Consider the following 15,722-nt stretch of genomic DNA (forward strand, 5'->3'; position numbering starts at 1 on the left):
GTCATAAAGTTAAAAATTAAAAATGTTATAAAGTAAAAAAAGTTACTGTAAGCTAAGGCTAGTTTATTATTGAATAAAGGAAAATGATTTTTATAAATTTAATGTAGCCTAAGAGCACAGTGTTTATAAAGTCTACAGTAGTGTACAGCAATGTCCTAGGCCTTCACATGCATCCATCACCTACTCACTCGCTAACATCCAGAGCAACTTACAGTCCTGTAAGTTCCACTCATGGTAAGTGCCCTATACAGGTGTATCATTTTTTATCTTTTATATCATATTTTTACTGTACCTTTTCTATGTTCAGTTATGTTTAGACATACAAATGCTTACCATTGTGTTACAATTGCCTACAGTATGTCGTACAGTGACATGCTGTCCAGATTTGTAGCCTAAGAACAACAGGCTATACCATATAGCCTAGGTGCGTAGTAGGCTAAGCCATCTAGGTTTATATCAGTGCACTCTAAGTTTGTACAATGAAAAAATTGCCTAAGGATGTATTTCTCAGAGTACATCCCTGGTTGTTAAATGATGCATGACTGTACAATGTGACCACATGACCAGGACATTCTATTCCTAGGTATATAGTGAAAAGAATTAAAGATATATGTCCACCAAAAAAACCCCACACGATCTTGTACACAAACTTTCACAACAGCATTATTCATAATAGCCAAAAATTAGAAGCAACCCAAATTTCTATCAATTGGTGAATGGATAAACAAAAATAGGTTGGTGGGGCAGTGGAGAGTGACTGGGTCTAGGGTTTCTTTTTGAAGGGATGAAAATGTTGTGGAATTTGTGGTGATGGTTGAACAACTTTGGAAATATACTAAAACCTACTGAGTATACTCTGAAAAAGAGAAAATTTTAAGTTTTGTGAATTGTATCTTAATTATAGATATTTGAAAATTAAGACAAAATAAAAATATTTTTCAGACAAAAAAAAGTGAGAATTTGTCACTGGTACACCAACATCAAGAGATATACTACAGTGAGTTTTTCAGACAAAAGAAAAATAATTCCAGATGGGAAACAGGGTACTGTAGGAGGAAATGAAGAGAAATGAATAGTAACTGCTTAGATACTAATGATAATGTCTTATGGAGTTTAAACTATATATAGAATTAAAATACATGACTATGAAACCACAAAGGTAAGAAAAGATGAATAAAGTTAAAGGTTATTGTATGAGGGGACTTCAAAAAATTCATGGAAAAATGAAATTAAAAGATATTGCTTAGATACTAATGATAATGTCTTATGGAGTTTAAACTATATATAGAATTAAAACACATGACTATGAAACCACAAAGGTAAGAAAAGATGAATAAAGTTAAAGGTTATTGTATGAGGGGACTTCAAAAAATTCATGGAAAAATGAAATTAAAAGATTAAAATAAAAATATAAACTTTATTTCTCAGCATAGTCTCCTAGGCCATCAATTTCAAGACACTTTTGTAAGCAATGATACCAGCTATTTAGTCCGTCCTTAAAGAACTAAGGGCCCTGGAAATTTAAGTATGATAAATTCAATCTCATAAAGATTATATACACACACACACACAATATACATAACTCATATTATCCTTAATGGTCAAATATTGAACACTTTCTCCCTGAGGAAATGAAAAAAAAGGATGTCTTATTGTACTAGAGGTCCTAATTAACACAATAAGGCAGGAAAAAGAAAACATAAATTTATAAAGATTAGAAAACTGTAAGTATTGAAATAGTATAAGGATTGAGAACCTAGAAAAGTCCATGATATCTATGGAGATAGATAAACTATTAGAATAAAAATTGTTAAACAAGGAAACTGAAGATGAGATCAATATAAAAAATCTGTTGTATTTCTAAAGATCATCAAAATTTGACAAACCCTTAGTTAGACTAAGAAAAAAGAGAGAAGATTCAAATAACTGAAATCAAAAAGGAAAGAGGAGACATTGCAAATGATGCCGCAGGAATAAAAAGGATTATAAGAGACCACCGTGACAATCATATGCCGACAACTTGGATACCTTGAAGAAATTGATAAATTCCTAGAAACATACACCCTACCAAGACTGAGTCATGAAAAAATAGAAAATCTGAACAGACCTATAATGAGAAAGGAGATCGAATCAGTAATCAAAAACCTCCCCACAAAGAAAAGCCCAGAACCAGATGGTTTCACTAGAGAATTCTACCAAACATTCGAGGAAGAATTAATACCACTCCTTCTCAAACTCTTCCAAAAAATTGAAGAGGAAAGAACATTTTCAAACTCATTGTATGAGGCCCCAATACGAAAGCCAGACAAAGATGTAAGAAAAGAAAACTACAGACCAATACTCCTGATGAACATTGATGCAAAAATCCTCAAAGAAATACTAACAAACTGAATTCAACAATGCATTAAAAAGAGTATTCACCATGACCAAGTGGGATTGATCCCCAGAATGCAAAGATGGTTCAAATTGCAAAAAGCAAAAAATATAATATACAATAGAACAAAGAACAAAATCACATGATCATTTCAATTGATGCAGAAAATGCATTTGATAAAATCAACATCCTTTTATGGTTTAAAAACACTCAACAAACTAGAAATAAATTACCTCAACATAATAAAGTTCATATATAAAAAGCCCACAGCTAACATACTCAACAGTGAAAAACCAAAAGCTTTTCCTCCAAGATCAGGAACAAGGCAATGATGTCCACTCTTGCCACTTCTATTAAACATAATACTGGAAGTCCTAGCCAGAGAAATTAGGTGCTAAAAAGAAATAAAAGGCATCTAAATAGAAAAGGAATAATTAAAATTATCTCTGTCACAGATGACATGTTCTTACATGTAGAAAACCCTCAAGGTTAGAAAAAACTGTTAGAACTAATACAAGCATTCGGCAAAGTTGCAGGATACAATACTAACTTTCAAAATCAGTTGTATTTTGTGTACTAACAATGAACAATCCAAAAAGAAAATTTAGAATACAATTTTATTTATAATAGCATCAAAAAGAATAAAATACTTAGGAATAAACTTAACCAAGGAGGAGAAAGACTGTACGAAACATTGTTGAAGGAAATTAAAGAAGACACAAATAAGTGGAAAGACATCCCATGTTCATGGATTGGAAAACTTAATATTGTTAAGATGATAGTACTACCCAAGGTGACAATACTACCCAAGGCAAACCATGGATATAATGCAATCCATGTCAAAATCCCAATGGCATTTTTTACAGAAATAAGTCCATCCTAAAATTCAATTGGAATCTCAAGGGTCCCTAAATAGCCAAAACAATCTTGAGAAAGAAGAGCAAAGCTAGAAGGCTCACATTTCCTGATTTCAGAAAAGCTACAATACAGTATGATAGTGGCGTAATGACAGACATATAGACCAATGGAACAGAACGACAGCCCAGAAATAAACCCTTGTGTATGTGGTCAAATGATCTTCTCCAAGGGCTCCAAGTTTACACGAGGGAGAAAAGATAGAAAAGATATTTCTCCTCAAGAAATAGTGCTGGGAAAATGAATATCCACATGCAAAAGAATCACGTTGGATCCTTATTTTACACCATACACAAACATTAACTCAAAGTGGGTTGAAGACCTAAACAGAAGACCTGAAAGTATAAAACTCCTAGAAGGAATGTAGGGGAAAATCTTCATGACAATGGAATTGGCAATGATTTCTTGGGAATGACACCAAAATCACAAGCAACAAAGGTGAAAATAGACACATGGAGCTGCACAAAACTTAAAAACTTTTGTTCAGCAAAAGAAATAGTCAATGGAGTCAAAAGGCAACCCACAGAATGGGAGAAAATATTTGAAAACCATATATTGGATAAGGGGTTAATATCCAGCATATATAAAGAACTCCTACAACTCAATAACAATAACAAAATGAGACAATTTAAAAATGTCCAAAGAAGATAAGCAAATGGCTAACAAGCATATGAAAAGATATTCAACAATCACTAATCATTAGGGAAATGCAAATCAAAGCCACAATGAAATATCACCTCACTCCTGTTAGGATGGCCATAATAATAAAAAAAAATTCCAGAAAATAACAAGTGTTATTAAGGATGTGGAGAATTGGAACCCATGTGTACTTTTGGTGAGATTGTAAAATGGTGCAAAACATTTTAAAATTTTTTAAAAATCAAAAATAGAAATACCGGCCAGGCACAGTGGCTCACGCCTGTAATCCTAGCACTCTGGGAGGCCGAGGCGGGTGGATTGTTTGAGCTCAGGAGTTCGAAACCAGCCTGAGCAAGAGCGAGACCCCGTCTCTACTAAAAATGAAAAGAAATTAATCGGACAACTAAAAATATATAGAAAAAATTAGCCGGGCATGGTGGCGCATGCCTGTAGTCCCAGCTACTTGGGAGGCTGAGGCAGAAGGATCGCTTGAGCCCAGGAGTTTGAGGTTGCTGTGAGCTAGGCTGACGCCACGGCACTCTAGCCCGGGCAACACAGTGAGACTCTGTCTCAAAAAAAAAAAAAAATAGAAATACCAAGTATATATTCAAAAGAAATGAAAGCAGCATATCAAAGAGACATTTGCACACCCATGTTTACTTGCAGCATTATTTACGACAGCCAAGAAGTGCAAGCAACCTGAATTTCTTGACAGATGAATAAAGAAAATGTGGTATATGCATATAATGAAATATTATCCAGCCTTTAAAAAGAAGGAAATATTGTCATATGCTACAACATGGGTGAACCTTGAAGACTTTGTGCTAAGTGAAATAAACCAATTACAAAAAGACAAACACTGCATGATTATACTTACATGATGTAACTACAGTAAATCAAACTCACAGAAACAGAAAGTAGACTGATGATTGCCAGGCGCTGGGGGAAGGGAGAAGAAGTGAGAAGTTGTTCAATGGGTATAGAGTTTCACTCATGCAAGATGACAAAATTCCAGAGATCTGTTGCACAACAACGTGCACACAGTGAACAATACCGTACTGTACACTTAAAAATTGTTGAGTGGAAAAAAATCTACTGGTTAATGAAATCCAAGTCTGAGACACTGCTTTGCTTCACGATACCCCTTCTCATAAGTAGACAAAGAGGTCTATGAACATTATAAAAGCAAAGGCAGAAAGTCCCTAACTGGTGGTCAGTTGAAGCGGGCCGGGGTTGGCAGCCATTTCTTCCTACATCTGGAACTCCAGCTTGACTAATGTGTTAATAAGGTTATGAAGTATGAAAAAAATTGTTATATTTCTATACACTAATAACAAATATGAAATTTTAGAATTACATAATTTACATTAGCATCAAAAAATAAGCACCCAAGAAGGACTCTAATGAAACATGGGCAAGACTTCTACACAGAACCCTACAAGACATCACTAAGAAAAATTAAAGATAAATAAGTCAGGGGACATATCGTGTTCATGGACTGGAAAATTTCATATTTTAAAAATGTCAGTTCTGTCCAAATGGAACTAAAGTTTCCATAAAATCTCAAGGTTCAAAGAAAAAAAAAAATCTCCAGCAGGATTTTCTTTGGTGGAAATTGACAAGATATTTCTAAAATTTATATAGAAATGCAAAGGGTTGAAAATAGTTTAGACAATTTTGAAGAAGAACCTCAAGACTTATAAAGTAATTTAGAAAGTATGACATTGTTGCAAGGAAAAACCAACTGGCCAATGGAAAAGAATAGGAACTCCAGAAACAGACTCACATATATAACCACTTGATGTTCAGTAAAGACACCATTGTAAAGAAGTGGAGAAAACATAACATTTTTTAAAAGATGGCATACTACTTGTATGGGAAAAATAAGCCTTGATCCCTACCTCACACCATACAGAAAAATAAATTCCAGATAGATCGTAGACCCAAATGAGAAAGGTAAAATATTAAATAATCTAGAAGAAAACATAGGATAATAGTTTCATAACCTTAGTGCAGGCAACACTTCTCGAACAGCACATAGAAAGCGCTAGCCACAAAGAAAAAGACTGATCAATTGGACTTCATTAAAATTAAGACTTTTTCTTTATCGAAAGTTTCCATGAAGAGAATGGAAAAGAAACTGAAATGGTGGTGGGAGGGGGAGGATTATATACATAATGAAAAATAAAGACAATTCCAAGTGCTGGAGAGGAGGTAGAGTAACCAAACTGTCCATCTCTAGCCAGGATTCTGGTCCAAGCGTAAGTTGGTACAACCACTGTGGGAAACTCGTGCCGGTCAGGAGACCCAGCACTTCCATTTCTAGGTTATGCACCAAAGAGAAACGTGGACATGTGCATCCAAGCGAACACGTACCAGCGTGTTCACAGCGGCTTGACTCGCAACCTCCCCAAACTGGAAAGAACCCAAGTTCTCGGTCTCCCTGAATCTTCTTTCCCTCACGGATGATTCAGGAAAGGGATCCGTCTAGTTTCTCAAGCCAGCGTCCTCTCCGGTGTGACCCAGGTGGGAGCGGGCGCCTGCTCGTGAAGGTGAGGAGTGTGGTGAAAGTAAAAGGGTCCATTCCCCTAGGGACCGAGAAAGAATGAGACGGGTGAAAAGGGACTCCCCAGAAGTGCCAGGAACAAGAGCCAGCAGGTCACCAGAAAGGGAAGTGTCAAGGCCAAGGGACTTCCCGAGAGGGAACACAGAAGAAAGAGCTCCCATGTTCTCCTGGGTCTTCAAGGACTTCTGCCACCTGCTCTCCTGCCGGTCCTCCTCCCCGACCTCCCTGCCTGCAGCTGCGCTTCCTCCAGCCCACGCTCCAGTTCAGCCACATCATTCCATGGCTTCCCATCGGCCTGCAGAGAAACCCCCAGGTTCCTTAGCCCAGCATCCAAGACGTTTCGGGATCTGGCCCCAGTATTCCTCCCGGACTCCAGGCACACGGGACTGCTGGCAGCTTCGCCCACAGGCCCCGTTCCTCAGGCTCCCACGCCTTTGCATGTTCTGTTTCAGCCGCCGGAACTCTCCACCCTCGTTGGCTGTCAGCCTCCTACTCAATCTTCAAAATCCCATTCAAATGTCACCTCCTCTGTCGATCTTTGACCTCTCCAAGGAGTATGAGTCACTCCTTCCTCTGTGGTCTCCCCTCCACCGGAGCGCACAGCTCGGGGTGTTTTCGTTGACATCCTGAGCACCATCAAGGCAGGGACCATGTGTTCTTGGTTGCCACTGGAAGCCCGGTGACTAACCAGTGCCTGACACATAGTAGGTGCTCAAAACATTTGTTACAGGAATGACTAAATGAAAGAGAAAGCTTTAATGGTGATGGATTGTGCAGATTACTCTCACTGTTAAAACCTACGTAGACTATACACTCCGAGATTAAACCTTCTTCTTTTCAACTCTTCTTTCTTAAATTCAGGGCATTTAGAGCCTATGTGCTTAAGGAGGATAAAAGCTCCAATGCTCCAACCTTTCCCCTGCCTCAGGACCTTTGCACATACAGGCCTTTCCCTCTGCCTAGATCATTTCCCCAGCTTCTTTGCTTTTTCATCCTCAGCTTCCAACTTCAGTGCTGCCTCTCCGAGGAGGCCATCTGCCCCATCTGACACGGGTCTCCTCTGAGGCTCTCTGCACCAAACGTTCCCTCGTCTGTCTCCTTCACTGCAACTGCAATGTTAGGATTAGGTTAGCAAATCTCTCTGTTTTGTTTTGTGTTTATGACTTGTCTCCATGCCGGAGCAAAAGCCCCCAGAGCTTGGGTCATTTGCCAAGTACCACAGTACCCCCAGTGCATAGAATGGGTCCTGGAGCACAGTGGGTGCTCAAAGAGTCGTTGAAGAAGAACGATGAGTGAATGAATGAGCGAATGAATGAATGGGATGAAGAACTGCGGTATCTAGTTACAAGAAGCAGGCCCTGAGAGGTCTTGGTTTCCCCATCAGCTTCCTCACTGACCCCATCTCGCCCTCAGCAACACCCTCGGCTGGCAGAATCTGAATGATTGGGACTGCTGTCATCAGATTAGTAATAAGGAACTTTCAGAGAGGGAGAGCGGATTGCCCAGGGTCACACAGCGAGTTCTCACCTAAACAGAGTCCTCAGGCTGGGAAGAGCTAGCCCGGTGGCTCTGGATCGGAAAGGAGGTTCTGCCACTAACTCCCGGTGGGACTGTGGCCCCAGCTCTTCCTTTCTCTCAGCCTCAGCTATCCTCATCTGGGGGATGGGGGCAGTGGCCCTGGCCTGGCTGGGGACTGCGAGAAGGCAGGTGCTACACACTGTAGGTGTGTGGCTAATGTTAGTTGCTTTTCACTTTTTTTTTTTTTTTTTTTGCCAGTGGCAAAAGTGTCTGAAGACAGGTGTGCCGGGGACCTTAAGCTGATAGCTCAGTCAGTAGGCACCAAAGGTGGGGGGAAGGGCCTGCCCCCCGCAACCCACGCAGCCCCCGAGGCTGTGCAACCTCTCCGCTTATCCATCTCTCCCAGCCAGAGCGACCTTTCCCTCCTGCGACTTCTTCCAGCCTGGGAAACCTCTCCCGGCTGAGGAGCCTGTCCCAGTCTCAGCAACCTCGTCCCGACTGAGCAACCCCTACCTGCCGGTGGCCTGTATCACCCCGGGCACCTTTGCCCAGACTGTGCAACCTCTCTCAGCACCTGCAGCCATACCTCATTCCAGCCCCACTTCCCCAGACCAGGGGGCTGGTCGTGAAGCAGAGCTAGGACGCTTTGAACCATGACTGCTGGAGCAGCCAGGAAGGGACCTGGGGCAGGGCTGGCAACGTGCCCTCTCTCTCCTCCGCTCCCAGCAGGCCCCCAGCCTGCCCTGGCCCTGGCCGAAGGAGACAGAGTGTTACTAATTCGTACTAGAGAAAGCTGGCAGCCCGAGTCTACACTGTCCTCGTTCCCACTTGGCAGAGGAAGGAAAGGAGGCCCAGAGCCTTGTTCATGGTCGCAAAGGCTGAGTGGGGAGCCAGGCTGCTAACTTGCCCCACCTCTCTGGGGACAATTTGGATGTGGCGGCCAGACCCTTCCTGCAGCTGCAGGGACCAGAAGGCTGGGTCCCTGATGCAGATGTCCTGGGCCATCGGGGGCCTCCAGGGGCCCCTGCCCCCACCCCGGGGAATATTCTCAGGTGGTTTCAGAAGTTCCAAGTTTACTCAGAGCTCTCATTTGAGCTGTCTGAAAAGTCCCTTTGGCCTGGGGCCAGGCAGGGAGTGGGGGCGGTGGCACCTGTGAGCCGTGGGGTAGGGGTGGGGCTCCCCTGGCCCTCCCCCCGCATGGCCTTCAAGTGTCCGGGGGCACTGGAGGGTGGGGAAGGAGGACCCTCTTCCTCAAGGAAGAGTTCATTCCCCTTCACGGCTTTCTTCCCTCCCCTTCTAAATGACTCCCTGAGTGACCCTAGAAAATCCCCACCCCTCTCTGAACCTCAGTTTCCCCATCTGTAAAAGGGGGAAGTAGAATTGTCACAAGAGCCGTCATTATTGAGGACCCGTCTAGGTCAGAAGCCGTGGCAGGTGTTCTAGCCGATTACGACCAGCAATAGTAGAGTAAACCATGACAGCCACCGTTTTCCGTGGGCCGTCTGCCAGTCACTGCCAAGCTCCCTCCCCTCTGTCGCCGGCTGTGTCTGCCTGTGCACCACCAAACCCTGGGACCTGGGAAGGTGCCCGACCCCTAGCAGGGGCTGGACACGTGCATGTTGAATAAGCCCTCGCCACAAAGCGGAGACTGGCGTCCTCGTTCCTGTTCTTATTCTTGCAGTGTGTCCTCAGATTACAGATCAGGCAGCCGAGGCTCAGAGACGTTAAGTGGCTTCCTCAAGGTCACACAGGCACCAAGTGGTGGAGCTAGGACTTGAACCCAAGTCTGGCTGCTTTCAAAGCCCCAAATCACCATGGGTGGCATGGGGTAAGCTAGGTCCAGCGCCCCCGGACCGCGGGGACCCCCAGTTGCTTGGAGAAGGGCCGTCGGGCCTGCCGCGAGGATTCTGAAGGTGCTAGCTCCCCGCGCTGGCCGCGGAAGAAAGGGACGCGCCTTCTTATCACTCGTGTATTTATCTGTCAGGCACCAGCTGGTCCTGATGCTGCCAGAGGTGGGCGCCTCCCAGAGCTCTGGCGGTCTGTGTTCCTCTTTCCCATCTTCTCCTGGCTGGCCGCCTCCTCCAGCTGCCCCCGCCCACCGGCCACAAGCCCCTTACAGGTGCCAGCCCCCACCTCCCACCTTCTCCTCTGGGCCCCCGGCTCAGCCCTCCTGGCCCGGATTTGGCCAGGTCCTGTCACAAGGGCTGTTGGCTGCCCCCACTGCAGGCTTGGGCAAGGACCCGACCTTCTGTGGGGCGGGAGGCTCAGGGCTCAGTGGGGGTCCAGCCATCCCGATCCAATGCCCCTTCTCAGAGGGTGCCCCAGGAGCACGATTCTCATTTTTATTTTACCCTATCCAGCGGGTGTGGCCTTGCTGTCACACAGACAGGGGTCCAGCCCCAGCTCCACATCTCCCGGTCACGGTCAACCTGGGGCAGGTTTGTCTCCACTGAGCCTCAGTCTCCTCATTTGTGAAATGGGCTGAATGAGGCCACAGCCTCAGCTGATGCCATGAGGATTATGGGAGACTCGCAAGTGCCTCCAATATGGTGAGCTGGTGCCAGAGGACCAGAGCCCAGGGGGCCGGGGAAGGCAGGACCACAGCTTCCCTAGCGTGTCCCTGTGTCCTCTGTCGCTCTTGGAATCTGGCCCTTCCCCCCACAGGCTCAAGGTCCCACGTGACGCAAACTCCCTTCTGAACGGGGAGGGGGCATCTGCCATCACAGCGTTCACATCGTTATGCCCCGGAGCCCTCACAGACAGCCCCACGAGGAAGACGCCACCTTGGTCCATTTTACAGATGAGAAAACTGAGGCTTGGTGAGGTTAGAAGAAGCAGAAAGACTTACCCCAGTTCAACCAGCCTGGAAGTCACATGGCCAGATGTTGACCCGCAGGTTTCTCCCACTCCACGTGCGCTTTTGGAACCCCCGCCCTCCCCACTGGGGAGCGCGGACGTTCTCCCAAGAGCAGCCGCGTGGCTTTGCAGGGTCCCTGCACTTGGCCTCCTGCTCTGGCTGAGCAGCGACTAGTCATTCCGTCAACAGTCTGGGGTCCCATCCAGGCCTCCCCCGCCCCGGGCTCCCCCGCCAGGAACGCATCTGCCCACTTCTTTCTTTCCCGTCCTTCAAGGCTCAGCCTCCCCTGTCCTCCACTCGCACACAGAACCGGGTTGGCCTCTTATCATCTGACTCCCACCCTGTGCTTCATGAGAAAAGTGACAGCTCGTGGGGCCACCTGGCTTGATGGCCCACCCTGCTGCGTCCTAGCTCAGTCACTGAGGAAACGTCACTCTATCTCTTGGAACCTCACTTCCTTATCTGTGAAATGGGTACACCGACCCCAGTTTGGAAGGATTAGATGGACTAACGGTGATAAAACACAGCAGCTGGCACAAAGTTGGCGCCAGCTTGCCTCCCCCCCCCCGCCCTGTGCCCATCACTGCCTGTGCCCATCACTGCCTAGCAGGCTGCCCGGAGTCTGGGTGCTTGTCACATCACGTTTGGCTGGAAACTGGCTTTCCTCCCCCGAGCCCCCTGCGTTTTGGAAGCTGGTTTCCACGGACGGGGGTCCTACCAGCCACGCCCCCGTTGCCAGGCCCCCAGCCCCCCGGGGCTTGGCTGAATCAGGGACTCCGACGCCAACTCTGCCTGGCCTCGCTGCATGAGGCTTCTGTGCCTTTGTGTCCCCAGCTGTGACCCGGCACAGGACCGCTCCGAGCCCTCCCACCGCGGCGCTGGATGCCGCAGCAAGAGCAGCCCCCAAGCGCAGCCGCAGTCTCGTACCTGCCGTTTCAGCTCTCGCTCAGAAATCCATTGCGCGCCGGGGGCAAGCTGGCGGGCTCCCAGGGGTGGCAGCTGGGTTCGGCGTGGGGGTCCGAGAGAGCAGGCGGGGCCCGGGGTGGGAATCCGCGAGCTGCCCTGATTGCCCAGCCAGTCATAGGACCTGTCACGCTGGGACCCGGGCAGCCGGCGATCGCCACGGGGCAGCCGGGCGGAGGACGGAGGTGGCAGGATGGCAGGGACGGACAGGCCGGCAGGCAGACAGACGGACAGACGCGTGGCTGTCGCGCACGCTCAGGGAGAAGCGGGCAGTCGCTCCGCAGAGGCTGCCGGCCGCCGTCCCGCGTGTGCGGCGTGGGGAGGAAGAGGAGGATGTGGTGAGCCGCTCCCGCCGCCCCGCCCCCCCGGCCGCTGGCTCCGCCCCGGAGGGAGTGAGAAGGGGTGGGAGGGGCCCGCTCCGCAGCGGGCACCCACTGTCCCAAAGGTCACCCACTAGGAAGACGACTGGGCCAGCAGGGTGACATTTGCCTCTTGGGGACAGGTGACATCACCCCCATAGGCCTCACGGTCACGACCCACGAGGAGGGCAGTGTGGCCGGGAGCCACCGCATCGCACAGATGTGGAAACCGAAGCCCCAAGGTGTGAAGTGGCAGCACAGCTGCGCCCGGAGGCCTGCAGCGGCCGAGTCCAACCCCTCAGCTCGCAGAGAAGGGCCAGGGACACGCCCCGGGTCCCAGGGACACCCCTCTTCCAGGCTTCGCAAACTGGCCTGTTTCCCTCATTCCTGAGCCTTCCGGCCCAGTAGGGTCTGAGCTTGGGACCCTGCTCTGGCCCGACCCAGGCTCCTGTCTGGCCCTGTTGCCTTTGGATCCAGCCTCCTGCTGCGGAGCTGTAGGGAGCAGGACCCTGTCCCCATCCCCTTGAAAAGAGAGACCCTTGAGCACATCCCATCACCTCTCTGAATGCCTCGCTTTGCCCATCTGTCAAATGGGGACACCTAGCCACAGGAGAGAGGGCAGCCATTAACACATGGGAACCCAGGAAGAAAACAGCGAAAAGAAATTCTCAAGAGAGTTTTCATCTTGCTAACAAGCCAGGGGCCGACGAGAGGGTCAGATGTCTCTGGTTGAAGAAAGCAGGGGACAAAATGTAACAAGTTCATGCCTAGCAGCCTTGAAAGAAGAAGAGCAACAGAACTGTCACCACCACCACCACCACCTTGCATTACTTGGGCACCGACGTGACCTCAGTTTGTCCCACACCCTGTGAGGTGCACAAGATGAGGCCCATTTATAGATGGAGAGACTGAGGCTCAGAGGGGTGAAACAGCACAGAAGCCCAGCAGTGTCAGAGCTGGGGTTTGAACCTGGGGTATTTGATTCCTAAGCTTGCACCAGGCTGTGAAAATGGACCCAAAGCGGTTGCAAAGTTACCAGGGTGAGTGCAGGCTATTTTGTGCTGTTCTGATGCTCAGGGCCGCTCAGATGCACATGCTGTCTTTCCCAGCTGAATCATTTTTGGGAAACAACTTACAGCTGACCTGTATGACTGCTCCACAGAAAAAAGAGAAAGCATCTTGCTATTCTTTATTTTATTTTTTTCTTTTTCTAACTGTTTTGAGGAACTTGGTACAAATTCCCCTGTGGTCAATTTGAAGGATGTTTGCCCTATAGAGCTTCTCCTCCTGACAACCAAAACATCTCGTGTCCTCCAGAGAACAAATCTTGGGAGGAAGGCAGCTTTTGTTTTGCTTTCTCTTGATCTTCAGGGCGAATTCTCTGACACCCTGCACTGGAGTTTGCGGTGGTTGAAAGATCAAGAGAAGGATTGCTAAAAAGGGCTGATAGCTCCCGCTGTGCCAGAGTTTTAAGGACTTTAAAGATGCATCATCCCACTTAAACCTCAGAATAAATTGAGAAGATAGTTCTCATCATCATATTGTCCCTGTTTTATAGATAAGAAAACTCAGGCTCAGAGAGGTTAAGCGACTTGCTCAAGGTCACACAGCTGGTGAGTGGCAGAGTTGGGATTTGAACTCAATCATTTGAACCCACGCTCTTTGTTAACTCACCACACTGCTCCTGGATGTGTGTTAACACAAAGATGTTCGATCCCTCCTCTCTCCCGCCTACCTGCCTGCCGTTCTTTCTCCCGCCAATATTTGTTTAGCAGGCTACATACTGGTGACATCCCACAGAAATATACACACAGTGACCGCCCCCATGGAGCCTATAATCTAGTGGGGAGAGACAGACAAACTAAGTGCAAATTGTACTAAATGTCATAGAAAACCAGTGAGGGATCAAGGTTGTGACCTTTAGGGGTAGTACACTAGGTGATAAGAAGGAAGCAGCCATGGGGGAACATTTTACGCAGAAGGACCTGCAAGTGCAAAGGCCCTGAGGTAGGAAAAATGTAGCTGCCTTCAGGAACTTGAGGACAGCATGGCAGAATAGAGTGAGCAAGCAGACGAGTGACAGGTGCAGTCATAGAAGTCACACCACATGGGACCTTACAGGACAGGGCAAGGAAGGTAGATTGTTCCGAGGGAAGTGGGAAGTCATGTGAGGAGTGCTTAATCCAGTTTACATTTTCAAAAGAGTACTCAGGCCACGACTTGGGGAGGGGGTGGGATGGACAGGGGCCACTTAGTCCCTTGGTGGTTGAAAAGCAGGTGCTTTCAGAGGTGGAAATTTAACAGACCCATTTTACAGATAGAGAGACTGAGGCCGCCAGACCCATGTCCATTGGAGTAAACACGAGTCCTTTCAGAAACAGAAATAGATCAGGAACAGGCCCCTTGAGGGATCCCTCTGGGTCTATAAATGTCTCTTAAGTATGGTCCCCATAGCCTTGAAAGGAGGGCGTATTAGATCTCTGAGACTCCCCCCAACCTCTCAGTATTCATGGCCGGACAACTGGGAGGAAGTGGTCTCATTTGCATTTCAGCCAAGGGGCCTGCTAAGAAAAAAATAATTGAGACATTCCCTCCCTCTACCCATTTCCTCTTTTTAATTTAGCTTAACAGCTTTATTTAGCTATACTTTATATAACATAAAATTCAGTCACTGTAAGTACACAATTCAATGATTTTTAGTAAATTTATTGAATTGTGCAGCCGTCACCCATGATCTAATTTTAGAACATTTCCATCCCCTCCAAAAGATCCCTTGTGCCCATTTGCAGTCAGTTCCCAAGGCCATCCCCAGCTGCACTCATCTACTTTTGGTCTCTACTGATTTTCCTTTTTCTTTTCTGGGCATTTCATATAAACTGAATCATACAATACGTTGTCTTTTACATTTGGTTTCTTTCAGCATCATGTGTCTGAGGCTCAACCATGCTACAGCGTGTGTTGGGACTGCATTCATTTTTGCGCTCAGTAATATTACAGTGCACAGATATGGCACACTGTTTATCCATTCATCAGTTGACGGACACTTAGATAGTGCCCATTTTTTCCTTTATTATGAATAAGAGTGCCATGAACACTTACACGCAAGTCTCTGTGTAGACATGTATTTTAAAACCTCCTGACATATACCCAGGGGTAGAATTGCTGGGTCATATGGTAATTCTGTGTTTAACTAATTAAGGAACCAACAAACTGTTTTCCACAACAGCTGTACCATACATCACTCCCACCAGCAATGTAGGAGAGTTCCAATTACATCCTCGCCAACATTTATTTTCTATTTTTTTTTATCGTAGCCATCCTAGTGGGTATGAAGTGGTATCTCATTGTGGTTTTGCTTTGCATTTCCCGAATGGCCAATGATGTTGAACATCTTTTCATGTGCTTGGTAGTTATTTGCATATCTTCTTTGGAGAAATGTCTGTTCAAGTCCTTTGCCACTTTTTTAATTTGGTTGCTTGTCATTTGTGGTTGAGTTGTAAGAGTTCTTTGTATATTCTGTATATTCAACCT

The 15,722-nt window shown here is 46.7% G+C and overlaps 1 protein-coding gene across 1 annotated transcript in view; it reads right to left on the reverse strand.

The window, feature by feature from the left end:
- The window catches only part of IL21R (interleukin 21 receptor), a 29,943-nt gene extending 17,984 nt beyond the window's left edge, over positions 1 to 11,959 (reverse strand). Inside the window, exon 1 of the mRNA XM_012645004.1 lies at positions 11,797 to 11,959. The gene's annotated coding sequence lies outside the window, so the exon portion shown is untranslated. The remainder of the gene's footprint in view (positions 1 to 11,796) is intronic.
- Positions 11,960 to 15,722: the final 3,763 nt, after the last annotated feature.

The sequence above is a fragment of the Propithecus coquereli genome, unplaced genomic scaffold, assembly GCF_000956105.1.
Source record: "Propithecus coquereli isolate 6110/MARCELLA unplaced genomic scaffold, Pcoq_1.0 Scaffold223, whole genome shotgun sequence".
Lineage (NCBI taxonomy): Eukaryota > Metazoa > Chordata > Mammalia > Primates > Indriidae > Propithecus > Propithecus coquereli.